This window comes from Peromyscus californicus, unplaced genomic scaffold, assembly GCF_007827085.1.
Source record: "Peromyscus californicus insignis strain IS unplaced genomic scaffold, ASM782708v3 Scaffold_1__1_contigs__length_55948999, whole genome shotgun sequence".
Lineage (NCBI taxonomy): Eukaryota > Metazoa > Chordata > Mammalia > Rodentia > Cricetidae > Peromyscus > Peromyscus californicus.
In genome coordinates, this window is record NW_026294492.1 from 52,056,191 (window position 1) to 52,075,884 (window position 19,694).

General features: G+C 39.7%; 1 protein-coding gene across 1 annotated transcript in view; it reads left to right on the forward strand.

Annotated features, from left to right (window-relative positions):
* The first annotated feature begins 481 nt into the window (after window positions 1-481).
* The window catches only part of LOC128115853 (zinc finger protein 431-like), a 30,681-nt gene continuing 11,468 nt past the window's right edge, over window positions 482-19,694 (forward strand). The window contains exon 1 of the mRNA XM_052746971.1: window positions 482-660. The gene's annotated coding sequence lies outside the window, so the exon portion shown is untranslated. The remainder of the gene's footprint in view (window positions 661-19,694) is intronic.

Sequence of the window (19,694 nt, forward strand, 5' to 3'; positions counted from 1 at the left end):
TCCATAATGGCTTATACATTTAATTAAATAATAGAAACAAGCACTAGTGAGTAATCAAAAGTAAAAGCACTCCAATCCTTACACAGAAGGTTGGGAAAGTGTTCCTGTTTTGGAAAGCAATATGCAGCTGAGAGAGGTGTGAGCAATCCTAGTCCTGCCTTATTGAAATTGCTAATACCTCGTGAATACACATCAGGTGGTTTAAATTTGATCTGGGTGGTCTGGGGGACCTTTCAACTTTGAGGCAGGAGGATCACTCCACTGCACATTGAGTAGTGATCTGTATGTGCTAGATCTGTATATGCCCAGAAGGAAGAAGCGGAAGTGCCCAGTATGGGCAAGAATACCGCAGGGACGACTTTGCAGTCCAGATGCAAGTTTTGCTGCAATGCCAATCTCTGCAGGTCTGGGATAGTTCTGTGCCTAGGTTGGGAACCACTGTGCTGTGTCTTTTGACTGCACTCTGTCCCAAAGGGAGCTGCTCCTGTCACTCAGGCCTCACTAGCAAATCAGCACCTATAGAGCCACCCTCCAGTCAATGTGGGGAGGGCATTTCCGGCCCGCCATGCTGCAGGCTTGGGAGGTTCTTGTGATTCCGTGTGCTGGGCTGTCACCCACCACCGAGAGCTGTGAAGAGACAAGCTCGGAATCTACGCCATGGTGAGTGAGGGGCTGCTGCCTTTATGAGTGGAGGATCGGTGGGATCCCAGGTCTGTGGAAACCGGAGCCCCGTGAGGTCCCGTGAGTTCCGCGAGGTCCCTGCTGTCCCTACAATTCCCAGGTCCTGGTGCCTTTGAATAATTTCCATGCGAGGTCTGCAGCTGCATAGAACATGATGGGGAGTGGGGCTCGGAGGAGGAAGGATGACTCTGGATAGAAACATCCTTGTTGAAATCACCAGGAAATAGCAGGCATGTGCTGTGTTTATTCTTGTCAGGGAAGTGAATTTTGCTGAACTTGGAGAGCCCTGGTTTCTGCAGTATGTTCTAGAAGTTCTGCACTTGACACGGAACATTCAGGTGTAGGATCCGTCTGCAGTTAATTCTATGCAGGGAGTAAAATCTGTCATTAACACATTTGCATGTGGATGTCAGGATGGTCCAGTAATGTGTTCCAGTAAGGCCAGACTTACTGGGATTCCTGGCCTCATGTGTCAAAATTGACTCTATATTATGTTTTTTTTTTCCTAACTTTTCTATTAGATTTTGTCAATCTCTTTATTCTTTCCCAGACAGTAGTACAGTGTTTATCGCAGGTGTATGAGAAAATTTGAAGTCCGATGGTGTCACTGTATGTGCTATTTATTCAGTCTTGTGTTGATCTTTTTTTTTTTACTCATGATGACCTTTTGTTATCAATTTTATGTGCTTTTTAGTATAAATCGTTAGACTTTGTGTTAGACTTTTATTGAATCTTTAACTCATATTCATATGATATTGAGTCCACAATCCTGGAATTTCTCTCCTTTTATTGAGTTTCCTGATTCTTTTTAACTACAAAAAGGCATTTGCTAGATCAATAGCTCCATACCAAGAAACAGGAGAGGTGTTTATCTGCTCAAAGAAGAACAGCACAAGTGGTACAGCAGCTGCTATCAAGATCACTACCTGGTTGACTGTTCCATAGTCAGCTATCATTCTCCATGATCCATTGTCTTCTGCACTGGTAGATAGGAGAGTTAAAGGAAATTGTGCTGGGAACCACACTCCTGCATCTTTTCCTCGATGTTGCCACTAATTTCTGCAACTGGTTTTGATTCATTCATTTTCTTGTCAGAAGCAACTCTAGAGGCTTCCACTTAGCTCATGCAATCATAATAGCCCTTACACAACAGGTCAGGGAACCAGTGTGAGAATTCTGCCAACTTTTAAGTATGTCTATCCCAAGTATACATTTTAGGACTGGGAAAATACCAACAGGATGAGTGTGGGGACCCACTAGTGCAGTGTTTCTCAACCTTGCTAACGCTGTGACCCTTATGTTATAGTGACCTCATATCAGAAAATAATTTTTGTTGTGGCTTCAAAGTGTAATTTTGCTAATGTTATGAATCATAATGTAAATAGCTCATATCCAGGATGGTCTTAGGCGACCCCTGTGAAATGGGGTCTGACCCCCAAAGGGTTGCAACTCACAGGTTGAGAACCAGTGCATCAGACCTTCTATGAGTCAGACTTCAGCCAAAATGCCATTAATTACCCGACCATAAGCCACTCCTTTAACTGAAGAGTAGCAATGTTTCTTGGGGCGTCCTAGAATCAACATTAATTCAATGGGTCCCGGAAGGTCTGATTGTTTCCTTTGCCCCAGTGTAAAGTTGCCCTCTTGAAGGGTCATAGGTCCCGCTGCAAAAAATTGGAGTAGGCTAATAACAGTAAAATTTTAAGTATTTTTATCAAGGTCCTTCTTCAGGGAAGCTGGCCATTCCTTCATACAAAGGGTTTAGGGTCTCCAAACTGGCTCAACCTAGAAGCTGATTCATGGGCCAAGATTCCATTTTGCCCCAATCAAATGTTGCCTTTCTTTCAATTGTTTGAGAATTTTACTGCCTATATAGATCAAACAAAAGCTCAGTAGGCTTCTTATCTATTTCATGCCTGGAAACATCATGATTAATTAGCCAGTACCAAAGGTACATATTAGTTATGTCACCATGAAATTTCCTTTGCCTGTGCTGACTATTAGGGGCTAGACCATTATGGACATTACTTTGTCTGTCCTGCCCATTACAGTAACTATGATCACCTTGCCTTTGGAGATTCAGTGCTGCCACCTGGGCCTTGCTACCTTGGGGCCCAGTTAAACCCATTGCATTTAGCTCATGAGCTGAGCAATAACATCTACAACCTAAGTTTTGGCACAAGAAAAAGGGTGACGACAAAACTCTTCAAATGTGCAGGTGCTCTGCTCAACAATTGGCATCTTATAGGATCAGTGAAGGGCTTGTCTTCTGGGCCTTCCCATTGTGGAGAATTAGGTTTCACACAGCATACTCGCTCTAGCATTGCAGTTTGCCTGAGCTCTATAATCCCTTCATCAACACTAAGCCCCAGGATATCAGGAGTCTCTAACTCCTTTTCAGTAGGCCATTTTTTGACAAATGTTTCAGCCAACCATTTAATCAAACTTTTGTCACTTTTTAAAGAAAACTGCACAAGCTTCCATATTAAACCTAGAATCTCCTCTCAGCCCATATTAATAAACTCTACCTGATAAGTTTTATGTCCCTTCCACCATTATCCAATACCTTTAAAATCCATTTCCACACATATTCCCCAAACTTCTGCTTGAGTGAATTAGTGAACTCATTAAGCTCTTTAGTGGTATAATACATTTCCTTATGGAATACTCCTTCTAACTCCCCTCTAGAAATCTGCTTTGCCTTAAGTCTGGTTAGACTTATAAGAGGTCTTGTACAATGACAGGAAGCACCGCCTCCTTCGGGCCCTATATCCCAAGGTCATGGGTGGAGCAAATACCACTAAATTTTGCCACTCAGAATTGGTAAATCAGGGTATTAAATGTGTTTATCTCCTTAAGTTTGTACTATAGTTCACACCATGAGCTTTCAGTACTTGGAGAGGTTTCAGTAACTGGAGAGGCTTCAGTAATAGTAGATGTTGGCAAACTGAAAAGCTTATTCCAGATACTTAAAATATTCATCCTTACACTTTTGTTGTTCTAGAACAGCCTGTGGGTTGTGACCACTTTTACATACTTCTATCTCCAAATATATTTATTTTATAACAGTCAAAATTATAGTTATGAAGTAACAGCAAAAGTAATTTTATAGATGGGTGGTCACTACAATGTGAAGTATTAAAGGGTTGCAGCATTATGATGGTTGAGAATTATCATTCTAAAACTAGTTCTGGTGTCAAAATATGTATTAGTCAGAGCTCTCTAGAGGAACAGAACTTATGTAATGAATATATGTATGCTTATATATAACATATACATATATAATAATACTTAAAAATATATTTCATATATATATAACTTATTAGAAATTGGTACTTTCTGTAAGAGACTGCACTTCCAGCTAATCCAACAATGGCTGTCTGTAAACAGAAAGTCTCCAAGAATACAATATTTGCTCAATTCGTAAAGCTCTATATATCAGTTGGTTTTCAGTATAGACTGGAGTTCTAAAGAAGTAGGCTTTAATTCATGTGAAGAAATTGACTTGCTAGCAAGGCAAACATAAGCAGGCAGATAGCAAAAACTTCCTTTCTTTTTATATCAGCTTCCTGCAGATGTTGCCCAAATTCAAAATTTGTCTTCCTACCTCAAAGATAAAGATGAATGCATCTACCTATTTCAAATTAGGCAAAAAACCCTCACAGGTGTGCCCTCCATTTTTGGATTTTATTAATTCCAGATGTAGTCAAGTTGATAACCAAGTATAGCCATCACAGGGAGGTAGGTCATGGGGGCCAGGCCAGGATCTACTCAGCCTACTCAGTGTTGGACTCAGGGCCTCATGCTTTGCACGGGAAGTGTGATTTTCCCTGTGAGTCTGCTTTCCCCCCAGCTCTGGTCCTTTAGAGGTTATTTACATAATGCCTGTCATCTCCCATTTAGCTTGGGGATTTTTTTTACATGTGTGGTTTGTTACATGGTGTAACATGTCCTGGTGGGGAAAGATTACCAGTCTTTCTCTTCCAACTGGTTTTTCTTCTTTGTTTGTTCTGAGACAGGTCTGAGGTAACCCAGGGTGGCCTCAAACTCAGGATAACCTCAAATTTCAAAGCCTCCCACTGCTGTTTCCTCTTGTTGGGATGGCAGGCATGAGCTGCCATACCTAGTTTATGTCATTCTGGGCATGGAACTGTTAATCCCATCTAAAGATAGGAAAGACCATTACCCAGGTTATTTGGTCTAATTAAGTAAGCTGTATTTTCTGTTAGACAGGGCTATCTCCCCAAAGCGGGGTTTGAGAAAATAGCATCAAACACAGGAGAAGGAGTTCAGAAAACTGCAAGACCGGGGGTGGGGGGTTCAATGATTGGGGAATTTCCAGGGGCATTTGGTCACTTAGGAACTTGGCTGAACATTCCTAAATTATTTGATAGAACATTTTATCAGGGTACAATCAAGGTGTCAGCCAAAGTCCATAGAGTGGAGAGCATGTCAAGTTCCAGAAATAGGTTAAAGTTTGGTCAACTGAAAAGTTGCTGCTAACACGTTAACTTATGCTGACCTTATAACAAAGGTGCTTCCATTCTTAAGATGGAGTCAGGCTGGTCTCTCAGAACGCAGGATGCTATGCATCCTAGGCCAGCAGTCTACCCCAGAGCCTCAGCCCCCACCCATGGCTTATATTAAATGTTAGCATTGATGCCTGTCTCTGCACATCCCTCTGTTGCTGAAACAATGTTAATGTGCATCACTTGGCCATCAATGGGTTCATGCCAAAATTGATATTGACTATCTGGGGTCTTTTAGGAAATACCTAATGATAAAATCTAGAAGTGATGCTACCTCAGGCTATTAGTCTGTTTCAAGAGATGGAAACTGCACATTTTGGTTCAAGCCTGTAATCTTACCACTTAGAACACCGAGGCAGGATGATTCTATGAGATCCAACCAGTCAGGAGTATATTGGAAATTCAGGACACAGGATTACACTGTGATGTCCTTTGTAAAAATAAATGAACAAATGGATAAAAGGAAAAGAGTCCAGACTTTCTGAACATTGAGTTCAGAATTCGTCTTGGTGCGTTGGGGTTGGTGTGTCAGGAATGTTAGTACTAATGACAGTAATTAGTACAGGGGTAAGAATTTTATATATTTATATTTATTAATTTATTCTAGGTGGGCATATACGTGTGTTGCAGGGTGGGAAATAGCTGTACATGCAACAGTGCACATATAGAGGTCAGAGGAGAGTGTCCATGAGTTGGTACGCTATGAATTATAAGAGTTGAACTCAGTTCATTAGGCTTGGCTGCAAGTACCTTTAAGGAATCTTGCTGGCACAGGAATTGTACTTTTAAGTTTCTTCTTTTCTTGGGATTTATAAGCAAAGAGTTTCAGTGAAATGAAATAGTGACATCAGAGATTCATTATGGAATTTTTGCCTTATTAGATACAATTCACACAAGTTAAAAATCACCAGTTTAAACTGTTTGGTTCACCATTGACACCTCCTTATTATAGTGTCAATTATGTAGCCACCACTGCCCTAATTCCTATGAGACCCTATGTTAAAAAAAAATTAGTTGCAGGTGGTGATGGCATATACTTAAGTCCCAGCATTTAGGAGGTAGAGGTAGATGAATGTCTATAATTTCAAGGACATCTTGTCTTACATAGTATTTTCCAGGCCAGCCCACATGGAATAGTGGGGCTTTATCTAAAAAATAAATAAGTTAGCCGGGCGGTGGTGGCGCACGCCTTTAATCCAGCACTCGGGAGGCAGAGCCAGGTGGATCTCTGTGAGTTCAAGGCCAGCCTGGTCTACAGAGCGAGATCCAGGAAAGGTGCAAAGCTACACAGAGAAACCCTGTCTCGAAAAACCAAAAAATAAATAAAAAAATAAGTTTAATTAATTAATTAATTAATTAATTGAGGGAAAAAGTTAAATCTAAAGGTGTATAATATATATTTTGTTTTTCAAACTTCTCGCATCAGGGCCTCACAGAATTAATTGGCTTTGAACTTTCAGGGGCCAGATTGTCCTCAATTTTAGAATTATATATCTATGCATACCATCTTAAATGTAATAAATTTGTGCTCATATTGTATGGTTTCAGGCTGGCCTCTTTTGTCTCAATATATTTTTGAAATCTAAATTAATGCTTACAGCAGTGTGATTGCCAGTTGCTTAGACAAGACTGTGCATAACATTCTTTGCTGTAGAAACTAAGTCACAGAAGGCTGCTGTTGTTGACTGTGTGGATCTATGTAATGCTTTTTCACTGGAATAAACTGTGCTGTGCTCTTTTGAATGTCATGTTCTTCCTTTTTGTAAAACCATCAAATACTTCCAAACCTCTCACTAGGCTATCAAGTTGTGTCCATAGGTGTTCACATGACAGTATGGAGAGTCATGGGAACAGCATCACCTCTGAAGGAAAGGTCATAAGACACAGAAGGTGGACAGGAAACTTCCTCTCATGGTAGGATGGTGGAAGCATGTAGTTTTCTGTGTGTGTGTGTGTGTGTGTGTGTGTGTGTGTGTGTGTGTGTGTGTTTATATGCACATGCTACTCTGCAAGCATGGAGGTCAGAGGACACTTCCAGGAACCCACTCTTTCCTTCTACCTTGTGGATAATGGGCATGGAACCTAGGTCCTCAGGTTTGGCTTAGGCATTTTTACTCTGAACCATCTTGCTAACCTTCCCTAATGGTTGTTATTGAATAGCATTATATTGTTTGTGAATTTTCTCAAGTTCATGTATTTGACATAAGTATATAAACTAATAAAGAATGTAATAATGGAAACAGTAGTCAAGCTCTATGTGTAATGGCAGTGACAGTGTGGTGACATGGGCAGTGAATGTATCCACCAGAGTCAGGTAAAAGCAGACATTGGACCCACAGGATGGCTCACCAGGTAAAGACACTTGCCACCAAGCCTGATGACATGAGTTTTATGTCCTGGCCTCATTTGCTGAAGAAGAGAATCAGTTCTTGTGAGCTCTCCCCCCATCACCCCCTGTGCACTGTGGTGTGTGCAGGTGTGCACATCCCCACACAACAAACTCGTAAGTACAAAAAGAAAATAACTCCTGCAAGTTATCCCCTGACATTGAGGCATATGCCACAAGAGGCAGGTGTGCACCCACATACACAATAAATTAGCATAATTTTAAAACAAGAAGATAAACAGACAAGGTAGCACTATTATACAAGCTACAGTACACCCACGGTGAGGTCAGACAGTAGAGAAAAACTTTCAGGGGAGTCTGCGGTCCTGGTGCCTAGTTTTACAGGAGATTTCTGTGCAGGCCTCCAGGCAGTGTTTCAGTGTCACAGTGTGCTGGTTGTTCAGATTTTATCCAGCAGGAAACCTGTAAGAAGCTCCTATCCAGATTGCTAGGGGGACATCATATCATTTTGCTAAAAATAAATAAATAAATAAATAAGTTTTTTTTTTGTTTTTGTTTTTTGAGACATGGGCTCTCTATATAGCCCTGGCTTTTCTGGAACTCATTATATAGATCAGAGCAGCCTTGAACTTACAGAGAATCTCCTGGCCCTTCTTCTGCCTCTGGAGTGCTGGGATTAAAGGCATGGACTAACACACCCAGACTGAAAAAGAAGTTTTATGGTGTGAATTGTCTCTATATTCTTTTTTAGTTTTTAAAAATTTCATGTGCGTTGATTTTTTTGTTGTTGCCTGTATACAGGTCTGGGTACTGTGTCCATGCTCATTGGCCAGGGAGGCCTGAATGGGAGTCACATACCCTGAACTAGAGTTACACAACAATTGATAGCTGCCATGTGGGTCCTGGGCATAGAAGCTGTGTGCTCTGGAAGGGCATTCTGTGCTATAAACCACTGAGCTATTCCTGCAGCCCATGTTGTCCATTCTTGACTATGTTTCCTGTCCAGTGCAGCCTAGGTCACTAGGGGTCAGACTGGTGTTGGTTATTAAAAAGACAGACAGTTAACGGGCCTATTTACAATGACCTCTTTCTGGTGCTGCATTGAAGTCACTATCGCCTTCCTCAGAGCCAGTCTGCTCAGAGGCGAATCAGCCTTGTTCTGAGGTTAGAATAGCACAGCAGAGATGTTCATGTCAGAATGGAATCCACAGTTCTGAGATGTGAGTTTTCTGTGATATTTTTTCTGCCGAGAGATCAGCTCTTAGCAGGTCAGGTACTGAAGAGGAAGTGTGGAGTTGGTGGTGACTAATCACACAATAGACTTCTCTAAGAGAGCAAAACTGAATTCTCTGGCACTGGCAAAAAAGAGAATACACACACACACACACACACACACACACACACACACACACACCCATCTTCAACACATCACGGTCTGACTTTATTTTTTCCCCACAGCTTATATCCTTCAACAAAATATTTCAAGTAATAAACTTACAGTGCAATTACATTCTATTTTTCTTCAAGTGAATGATAACAATGAGTAGAAATTAAAGACACCATATTTCCTAATACCTTTACATGGTTAAATGTTTTAGATATTATAGGTGAAAAACAAATCTTCCAAAGGACCCATATACATTCATGTCTAAGCACATACATTCAAGTCTAAGCAAGTTGTTACATATACATTAGCATAGTGTAAGCAAGTGCAGTGGTATTCTCAGCCAATTCTTTTACTGGTAGGCTGCATTTTGTGGTTACAAAGAAAGACTCGATCATTGTATTATCTCAAAAAGTAATCTTATAAAACATCTTAAAAGAATCACAGGTCTAAACCTTTATATATAAAAAACAGTCATCTCCACTTTAAGTCCTCAGAGGGTACACCTACTCATCAACAATTTTTTATTAAATCATATCAGGAAGTCAAAGGCAAAAATGGGTACAAGAGATTAACCATCACCCTTGATCACCACCCCATCTTTAACAAGAAAGGCATGTCAGGTAGTAATAACCAGGCTGCCTTTGTTCTTGTTCCTTGACCTCAACAAGTCTTTGCTCAACTAACAGAAGTGTACCTTTGTAAACTTTAAATTGTTCCCTGAGATTTTCTACACCAAAGCCTTAAACAAAAGCATCTTCTTTTAAAAAGATTTTTTTTTTTTTAATGTATACAGTGTTCTGGCATGTATGCCTACACACCAGAAGAGGGCGCCAGATCTCATTATAGATGGCTGTCAATCACCATGTGGTTGCTGGGAATTGAACTCAGGACTTCTGGAAGAGCAGCCAGTGCTCTTAACCTCTGAGCCATCTCTCCAGCACCCCCCCCCCAAAAAAAAAACCCCCATCTTAACCTCACTTTACTAACAATCTACATCTCAATTCTTTCTAAGGGTGGTAGTTGAATTCATTCTGCTCCAGCAGCAATGCTTAGAAAAAGTCAGTCACTATTATTTTAAGTACCAGTAACACTACCCAGTGAGGGGCTAGAAGCCTGCTTAGAGTTCTCCTACAACTCATCAATTATAGGGGATGTGATGACCATGAGGACAAGAAGCAGAGCTATGCTCCATAATGGCACAAGGTCCTCAGGACACATAATCCTCTAGGCTCTGCCTCTCCAAGGGCCACCCAGCATGTCTATGCAAACCAATGGGCCATTTTCCATGAGTTCCAAAGCTGCTTGCTCTTTCTCTCATATGACCCCTGACAGTTTTATGTATTTGTGTTCTCTGCCCTTTGTATTTATGGGAATTTTGGCGTTGGTACATCTATTATTGGATCATATATTTTAATTAACAGCTAGTATTGGCTTCTAAGCAATCTATTTTCACAGTATCATTTACTTGATTTCAGCTCAGACCATTGTAGATGTTGAACATTCTAGAAGCAGTTTTGTCTATAATTTTTATATTTTATATATGTTGCTGCATGACTTTGAGCTAAGATTACCCTCAATGTTTCTTTTTTTACATTGTAGTCATGTTCAGAAGTGGACCTGTTAACTGAGCAGACTTAGGAATAGGCAGACATCTACATAAATGTGTCCCCTCAGTAAAATCCCCATGCTTTCTTTGCTGAAGAAAAGTATAGCTTTAACAATGAGTGTTGTGCTCTCCTCACCCGCTGAAGGTAAGCAGTCTTTCTTAGCTCTTGTGTCTTGACTGTTTGTTTTGTCTCCACACTCAGGAAGATGGGAACCAATGATGTTGGCTAACAGTAGTGCTTATAAACACCACCTCCATTTCTAACTATTCACGGTCTACTTTTCATTATTATTCACTTGTCAACAGATTTAGGGAGTCAAACATCTGTGAGTTTGAGGGCATCTTGATCTACATAGTGAGTTCCCAGACAGCTAGTGCTTCACAGTGACAGCCTGTCTCAAAAACAAACAAACAAACAAAAACCTTAAGAAAGGGATATCTGATATCTGTGTACTCTTTTTTGAGTCAAGGTCTCTCTGTGTGATATATGTGATGAAATTTAACTTGAATTTCATCTTCTCTTAAAAGTTGAGCCAGCTCTTCAGCCAAAAATCCAAGTACTAAATTAATCAACAGGTTTATTTTGTCAAACATCTAAAAGTTGATTCTTTTATCAATATAAAAGCATTCAAATAATTATGAGGATCATCTATATGAAAAAAATTAATTCCCATGATACATTATTAACCTTCAGGGATTACATTCAAGAGAATAGTCTCCTTAGAACAAAGAGTTTCTCTTTGTCATCTCCATTCCTCAAGCATCATTTTTTAGTTTTGAGTCCAGGTCTCATTGTGTAGTCCTAGCTGGCCTTGAACTCAAACGATCCATCTGCCTCTGCTCTCAAGGGTTAGAGGTAAAGGCAAAAGTCACCATACCTGGCCATATTTATACCATTTATGTAATGGTTACATAAAATATGACAAGATGATAGATTACTAAGAAGAAAACTGCATTCTAGAGCTCAAGAAAATACACTATTTTCATAGCATGTTTCTTTTTAACACTGTAGGGGCTTTTCCCATAGCTTTCATTTCAGTTTCTGTTAAGCTTTATTTGTTTATTTTATTTTTATTTGTGCATATATGTGCATGCTTTCCTAGTTCTCTCAGAGGCCAGAGAAGGGGGTCAGATCCCTTGGAGTTGGAGTTATAGGCATGTGACAAAACCATCTTGTATGTTGGGAACCAGCCTAAGGTCCTGTGTAAGAGCAGTACATAATTTTAACAGGTGAACCTTCTCTGCAGCCACTGCAGGTTTCTGAAGCTGATGAGCCAGTACCCTTGGAAGATGGTTGTACCTAGCTTTTCTTTTCTAATAATGAACTTGCCAGCCAAAGAGCACCCACTCAATGCACCCTCAAAAACAGCAAGAGTCACTATAGAATTCTTGGTCATGGTCATCATGGCTATATTCATGTTCACAAGTAGGATGGTGTAAATAAACATAAACTTATGCTTTGAAATTGCCAGATGTTTGGTGTGCTGGAATTTGAAGATATTTGACCCCAGCCGATGTCATCTTGGAAGGGAAAGTCATCTTCAACCACCCATCACCTTCTGCTTTCTGGTCTTTTTAGCAGTTGTTTAGAACTTGTGACAATAGTATCACATGCAACTTAGGCCCATTCATGAGCTATCAGCTGAGCTATATGAGCTATAACTGTCCAGCCATTATATAATCACCATTAGCGTGTGACTCCACCTTCTGTTTTCTAAGTTCTGATAAAAATGAGTAGCCATTTTTAGCCTGTATTCAAATAGCTGTAGTTTTTTTTCCCTCTCAAGATATTATACAAGGACTCTTCATTTCCATTTTGCCTTCTAGAATTTTAAATAGATAGGTTAGTGTGTAATTAGGTATTAGACATTTTGGTTTTGCTGATATAGCACTGGAAATATCAAGTGCAGCTCATGAGTTTGAGAAAGAATTGAGTCCTGACTTGCCTAGTTTGTAAAGTTACCATTTTCATAGCTTCTCATGAGTCCTTATCAGGAAATTAAATCAGACCTTAATTATCAGTTCTTAAATCAGGGAATTTAAGATTAGATACATTATCAAATTCCTCACCTCATTCTTCAGGGTTATTTTCAATAAATGGGGGATACACATGTAAAGGGGGTTCCAGTAAGGGTGCTGAGGAAACTGCCACCAGGTTAGTTGTCAGTGGCACTAGTTTTATTTGACGTATGCTAGTATCTCTTTAGTTGTAATATTTGTTAGTATATTCTGTTCATTGATTGTCAGGGACAAGGACAGAATCTCTAGTTAGTGGAAAAATACAGACCCCCATAAGACAGGGAACTAGAACATCTTACGGTCAGGTTGCCTAGCGACAGGACATTGAGTCAGAGCCCTTGACCTTTTCATCCTGTCAACATCCTGCATAAACATCCTACACAAACATCCTGCCCCACTCTATGCAGATAACAGCTTCTTGCTCCTCCCATCCTGCAGGAACTATATAAACCCTCCTGAAGAAAAATAAAGTTGCACCTTGATCAGAATCTTGACTTGGTGTATTTCCTTTGTGTCTCCTGTCCCTACATTCCATCCTTAGGGTGGTCGAGTACCCGTTCTGCTCTCAGGAAAGCAAAATGATATAGAGGGAGGAACTATAGGTACAAATACAGGCATATCCTGGTGGTCAGCCTACCTGGCACAATGCAATTCTAAGTAACAAGCATGGCCCACCATGCTCCTGAATAGTCTCTAAAGTCAGAACATTAAATTATAAAGTAGCATAGGTTGCCAGTAACTTGCCTACTGATGTGTCCGCACACTCCATGTGTCCTTTTATATGCTAATTCTATAAGAGACCTTGGTGGGTTATATGAGCCTTCACTTTTTTTCTTTTATTAAATTTTCTATTCATTTTACATACCTACCACAGACCCCCCCCTCCTCCCTCCTCCCACTGCCCAGCCTTCCCCTTCCCACCTTCTCCAAGGAAAGGTCTCCCATGTGGAGTCAGCAGAGCCTGGTACATTCAGTTGAGACAGGTCTAAGACCCTCCTCCCTGCATCAAGGCTGTGAAAGGTGTCCCACCATGGCACTGGGCTCTAAAAAGCCAGCTCATGCACCAGGGATGGATCCTGATCCCACTGCCTGGGGGTCCCCCCCAGACAGTTCAAGCTAAACAACTGTCTCCCCTATCCAGAGGGCCTAGTCCAGTACCATGGGGGTCCACAGTTCATGAGTACATTTTCCTATCATGATCTCTATGTCCCTTGCTCATAGAATCCCTCCCCTTTCTCATCAATTGGACTCCTGGAGCTTAGCCTGGTCCTTGGCCATGGATCTCTGCATCTGCTTCCATCAGTCACTGGATGAGGGCTTTATGATGACAGTTAGGATATTCAGCCATCTGGTCACCAGATTAGGCCAGTTCAGGTACTCTCTTGACTATTGCCAGTAGTCTAAGGTGGGATCATCCTTGTGGATTCCTGGGAACTTCCCTAGCACTCTGTTTCTCCCTGTTCCAAAGGTGTCTTCATTTATCATGGTATATCTTTCTTTCCTTTCCCACTCTGTCCTTGTTCCAGCTCAAACCTCCCATTCCCCTATGTACTCATTTCCCATCCCTTGCCCTCCATTACCACCTGCACCCCCAGTTTGCTCATGTAGAACTCATTTATTTCTCCTTCGCTGGGCGATCTGTGCATCCTTCCAAGGATTATCCCTGCTAGCTAGCCTCCCTGAAGCTTTGGTTTGCAGTCTGGTTATCCTTTGCTTTACATCTAGTATCCACTATGAGTAAGTACATACCATGTTTGTCCTTTTGAGTCTGGGTTACCTCACTCAGGATGATATTTTTTCTAGTTCCATCCATTTGCCTGCAAATTTCATGATGTCATTGTTTTTCTCTGCTGAGTAGTACTCCATTGTGTATATGTACCACATTTTTTTAATCCATTCTTCAGTTGAGGGGTATCTAGGTTTTTTCCAGGTTCTAGCTATTACGAATTATGCTGCTGTGAACATAGTTAAGCATGTGTCCTTGTGGTATGATTGAGCATTCCTTGAGTATATGCTCAAGAGCGATATAGCTGGGTCTTGAGGAAGATAGATTCCCAATTTTCTGAGAAACCACCATACTGGTTTCCAAAGTGGCTGTACAAGTTTTCATTCCTACCAATAGTGGAGGAGTGTTCACCTTGCACCATATCCTCTCCAACATAAGCTATCTTCAGTGTTTTTGATCATAGCCATTCTGACAGGTGTAAGATGGTATCTCAGAGTCATTTTGATTTGCATTTCCCTGATGACTAAGAATGTTGAGCAATTCCTTAAATGTCTTTCAGCCATTTCAGATTCTTCTGTTGAGAATTATCTTTTTAGCTCTGTAGTCCATTTATTAATTGAATTGTTAGGTATTTTGATGTCAAGTTTCTTGAGTTCTTTATATATTCTGGAGATCAGCCCTCTGTCAGATGTGGTGTAGGTGAAGATCTTTTCTCATTCTATAGGCTGTCATTTTGTCTTATTGACCATGCCTTTGCCCTACAAAAGCTTCTCAATTTCAAGTGGTTCCATTTTTTAATTGTTGCTCTCAGTGTCTGTGCTATTGGTGTTATATTTAGGAAGTGATCTCCTGTGCCAATGCATTCAAGAGTACTTCCAACTTTCTCTTCTATCAGGTTCAGTATAACTGGATTTATGTTGAAGTCTTTGATCTACTTGGACTTGAGTTTTGTGCATGGTGACAGATATGGATCTATTTGCAATCTTTTACATGTTGACATCCAGTCATGCCAGCACCACTTGTTGAAGATGCTTTCTTTTTTCCATTGTACAGTTTTGGCTTCTTTGTCAAAGATCAGGTGTGCATACATGTGCAGATTAATGTTAGGTTCTTCAATTTGATTCCATTTGTCCACATGTCGGTTTTTATGCCAGTACCAAGCTGTTTTTTATTACTATAGCTCTATAGTAGAGCTTGAGTTCAGGGATGGTGATGCCTCCAGAGGTGGCTTTATGGTACAGGATTGTTTTAGCTATTCTGGATTTTTTGTTTTTCCATATGAAGTTGATTATTGTCTTTCTAAGTCTATGAAGAATTATGTTGGGATTTTGATGGGGATTGCATTGAATTTGTAGGTTGCTTTTGGTAAGATTGCCATTTTACTACGTTAATCCTACTTATCCATGAGCATGGGAGATTTTTTCATTTTCTGATATCTTCTTTGACTTCTTTCTTCAGAGATTTAAAGTTTTTATCATGCAGGTCCTTCACTTGTTTAGTTAGTGTTATCCCAAGGTATTTTATATTATTTGTGGCTTTTGTAAAAGGTGGTGTTTCTCTGATTTCTTTCTCAGTCCATTTATCATTTGTATATAGGAGGGCTACTGATTTTTTTTTTTTTAGTTAAACTTGTATCCTGCCACATTACTGAAGGTGTTTATCAGCTGTAGGAGTTCCCTGGTAGAATTTTTGGGATTACTTATGTGCACTATCATATCGTCTGCAAATAGTGAAAGTTTGACTTCTTCCTGTCCAATTTCTATCCCTTTGATCTCCTTTTGTCATTTATTGCTTAGCTAGAACTTCAAGTACTATGTTGAATAAATAAGGTGAGACTGGACAGCCTTGTCTTGTTCCTGATTTTAGTGGAATTGCCTTGAGTTTCTCTCCATTTAATTTGATATTGGCTGTTGACTTGCTGTAAATTACCTTTATTATGTTTAGGTATGTTCCTTGTATTCCTGATCTCTCTAGGACCTTTATTATGAAGGAGTGTTAGATTTTGTCAAAGATTTTTTCATCATCTAATGAAATGATCATGTGGTTTTTTTTTCTTTCAGTTTGTTTATATGTGTATTACATTTTGACAGATTTTCATATGTTGAACTATCCTTGCATTCCTGGGATGAAGCCTACTTGGTCATAGTGGATAATTTTTTTATGTGTTCTTGTATCCGGTTTGCCAATATTTTATTGAGTACTTTTCCATCAATGTTCATGAAGGGAGATTGGTCTGTAATTCTCTTTCTTTTTTTTTTTTTGGTTTTTCGAGACAGGGTTTCTCTGTGTAGCTTTGCGCCTTTCCTGGATCTCGCGCTGTAGACCAGGCTGGCCTCAAACTCACAGAGATCCGCCTGGCTCTGCCTCCCGAGTGCTGGGATTAAAGGCGTGCGCCACCACCGCCCGGCTTATAACTTTTTTTTTGTTTGTTTGTTTTTTTTTTTTTTTTTTTTGTTTTTTTTTTTGTAATTCTCTTTCTTTCTTGCATCTTTGTGTGGTTTGGTTATCTGGGTAAGTGTAGCCTCATAAAAAGAGTTTGGTAATGTTCCTTCTGTTTCTATTGTGTGGAATGATTTGAAGAGTATTAGAATTAGCTCTTCTTTGAAAATCTGGTAGAATTCTGCATTGAAACTATCTGGTCCTTGGCTGTTTCAGGTTGGAAGACTTCTAATGACTTTCTATTTCCATAGGGGTTATTGGTCTATTTAAATAGTTTACCTTTCTTGATTTAACTTTGGTATGTGGTGTCTATCCAGAAAATTGTCCATTTCTTTCAGATTTTCCAGTTTTGTGGCGTACAGGGTTTTGAAATATGACCTGATGATTCTCTGGAGTTCCTCATTGTTGTTACATCTCCCTGTTCATTTCTGATTTTGTTAATTTGGATGCTCTCTCTTTGTGTTTTGGTTAACTTTTTTTTTTTTTTTTTTTTTTTTTTTTTTAAAGATTTATTTATTTATTATGTACACAGAAGAGGGCGCCATATCTCATTACAGATGGTTGTGAGCCACCATGTGGATGCTGGGAATTGAACTCAGGACCTCTGGAAGAGCAGTCGGTGCTCTTAACCTCTGAGCCATCTCTCCAGCCCCCTTGGTTAACTTTTTTAAGAGCTTGTCTATCTTGTTGATTTCTTTCAAAGAACCAACTCTTTGTTTCATTGATTCTTTGTATTGTTCTCTTTGTTTCTATTTCATTGATTTCAGCCTTCAATTTGATTATTTCCTGGTGTCTATTTCTCCTGGGTGAGTTTGCTTCTTTTTGTTCTAGAGCTTTCAGATGTGCTGTTAAGTCACTAGTGTGAGAGTTCTCCATTTTCTTTATGTGGGCATTTAGTGCTATGAATTTTCCTCTTAGCACTGCTTTCATAGTGTCCCATAAGTTTGGGTATATTGTACATTCATTTTCACTGAATTCTAGGAAATATTTTATTTCTTTCTTTATTTCTTTCTTGACTCATTGGTGGTTCATTTGGGCATTATTCAGTTTCCATGAGATTGTAGGCTTTCTGTAATTTTTGTTGTTGTTGAAATCTAACTTTAAGCCATGGTGGTCCAATAAAATACAGGAGGTTATTCCAATTTTTTTTGTATCTGTTGAGATTTGTTTTGTGAGCCAGCATGTGGTCAATTTTAGAGAAGGTTCCATGGGATGCTGGAAGAAGGTATATTCTTTTGTGTTAGGGTGGAATGTTCTGTAGATATCTATTAAGTCCATTTGAGTCATAACTTCTGTTGGGTCCCTTATTTCTCTGTTAAGTTTCAGTCTGGCAGATCTATCCAGTGGTGAAAGTGGGCTGTTGGAATCTCCCACTACTAGTGTGTGGGGTTTGATGTGCAATTTAAGCTTTAGCAATGTTTCTTTTACAAATGTAGGTGCCCTTGTATTTGAGGCATAAATGTTCAGAATTGAAGCTTCATTTTATTGGATTTTCCTATGATAAATATATAATGTCCTTCCCAATCTCTTTCAATTGATTTTGGTTTAAAGTCTATTTTATTAGATATTAGGATAGCTACACCAGCTTGCTTCTTAAGTCCATTTGATTGGAAAGTCTTTTCCCAGCCTTTTACTCTGAGGTAGTATCTGTCTTTGAAGTTGAGGTATGTTTTTTGTATTCAGCAGAAGGATGGATCTTGTTTTTGTGTCTATTCTGTTAGCCTGTGTCTTTTTATAGGCAAATTGAGTCCATTGATATTAAGGGGTATTAATGACCAGTGATTGGGGGAAGGGGCCCAAGAATTATTTCTTATTTGGAAGTAATCTGGAAACTATTTCTATGAGTTTCCTCTCTCCCCTCCACCCCATTCCCTTCTTTATGTTTTTTTTTTCTTCTTATGCTGGGGTTAAACTTAGAGCTCTGACTTATCATTAATGTTAAGGGGGAAGGTATCAAATTAGACCAGAGACTAAAAACACTGAATTCTTAGCTTTTAAAATCCAGAGTCTTGATCAAGAAATACAGAAGGGAATTTCAGAAAGAACTGAGGCAGAAAGTAAGATTTCTGCATGGTTTCATTAGGTGTTAAGCACACAGACCTTCTGTAGCTGGAGAAGAGCTATTTTTTGGGACTATGACCTCTTTCCACCAAGCTGAACTCCCAAGGTCTAGCAAGCCTTCACTTTTCAACCCAAGCTAATGTACAAATCAGTCATAGTTGGTACACTTCCTCTGAATCAGTAGTTGTGCACATGCCATAAAGTAGATGCTCCTCTCTGAGTTCTTCTATGGAATAGTTCTTCTCCCAACCTTTACTGACTCACGAGCATTATCTTCTTGTTGGGAGATGCCCAGGTAATGACTATAACAGCAACTTGTTACCCAAAACATGTGACAAACTTACCCTCATCATGATCCATGTGCACAAGGGCACACATTTACATGTACAATAAATAAATGTAATTAAATATTAAAGAAACAATCAAGCCTAAAAAAGTTCTGATTTTTTTTTTTCCTTCAGGAAGGGTCTTGCTCACTTGCCTGGAACTTACTGTGTAGAACAGGTTCACCTCTGCTTCCCCAGTGCTAATATTAAAAGTATATGGCACTGTGCCCTGCCTCAGCATTTATTTAAATATAACTACCTGTAAAATGAAGCTTGGTAGGGGAAAAAAATTCAAGGCTAACCTCAGCGATTTACTAAACTTGAGGCCAACCTGGGCTACTTCAGACAGTATCCTCCCAAAACAAAATAGCTATGTGTGGTGGTGCATAAATCTAATGCCAGGACTCAGAAAACAGGTAGAAGGATGGAAGTAAGTTCAACCTGGTGTTTGCAGTGTTCCAGACCAGTTAGGTCTATATGAGGAAACCTTGTCTGTAGCTGAAGTTTTCTCCAGTGCCACCCAGGCCACTCAGACCCAAATAAACACACAGAGGCTTATATTAATTAAAACTA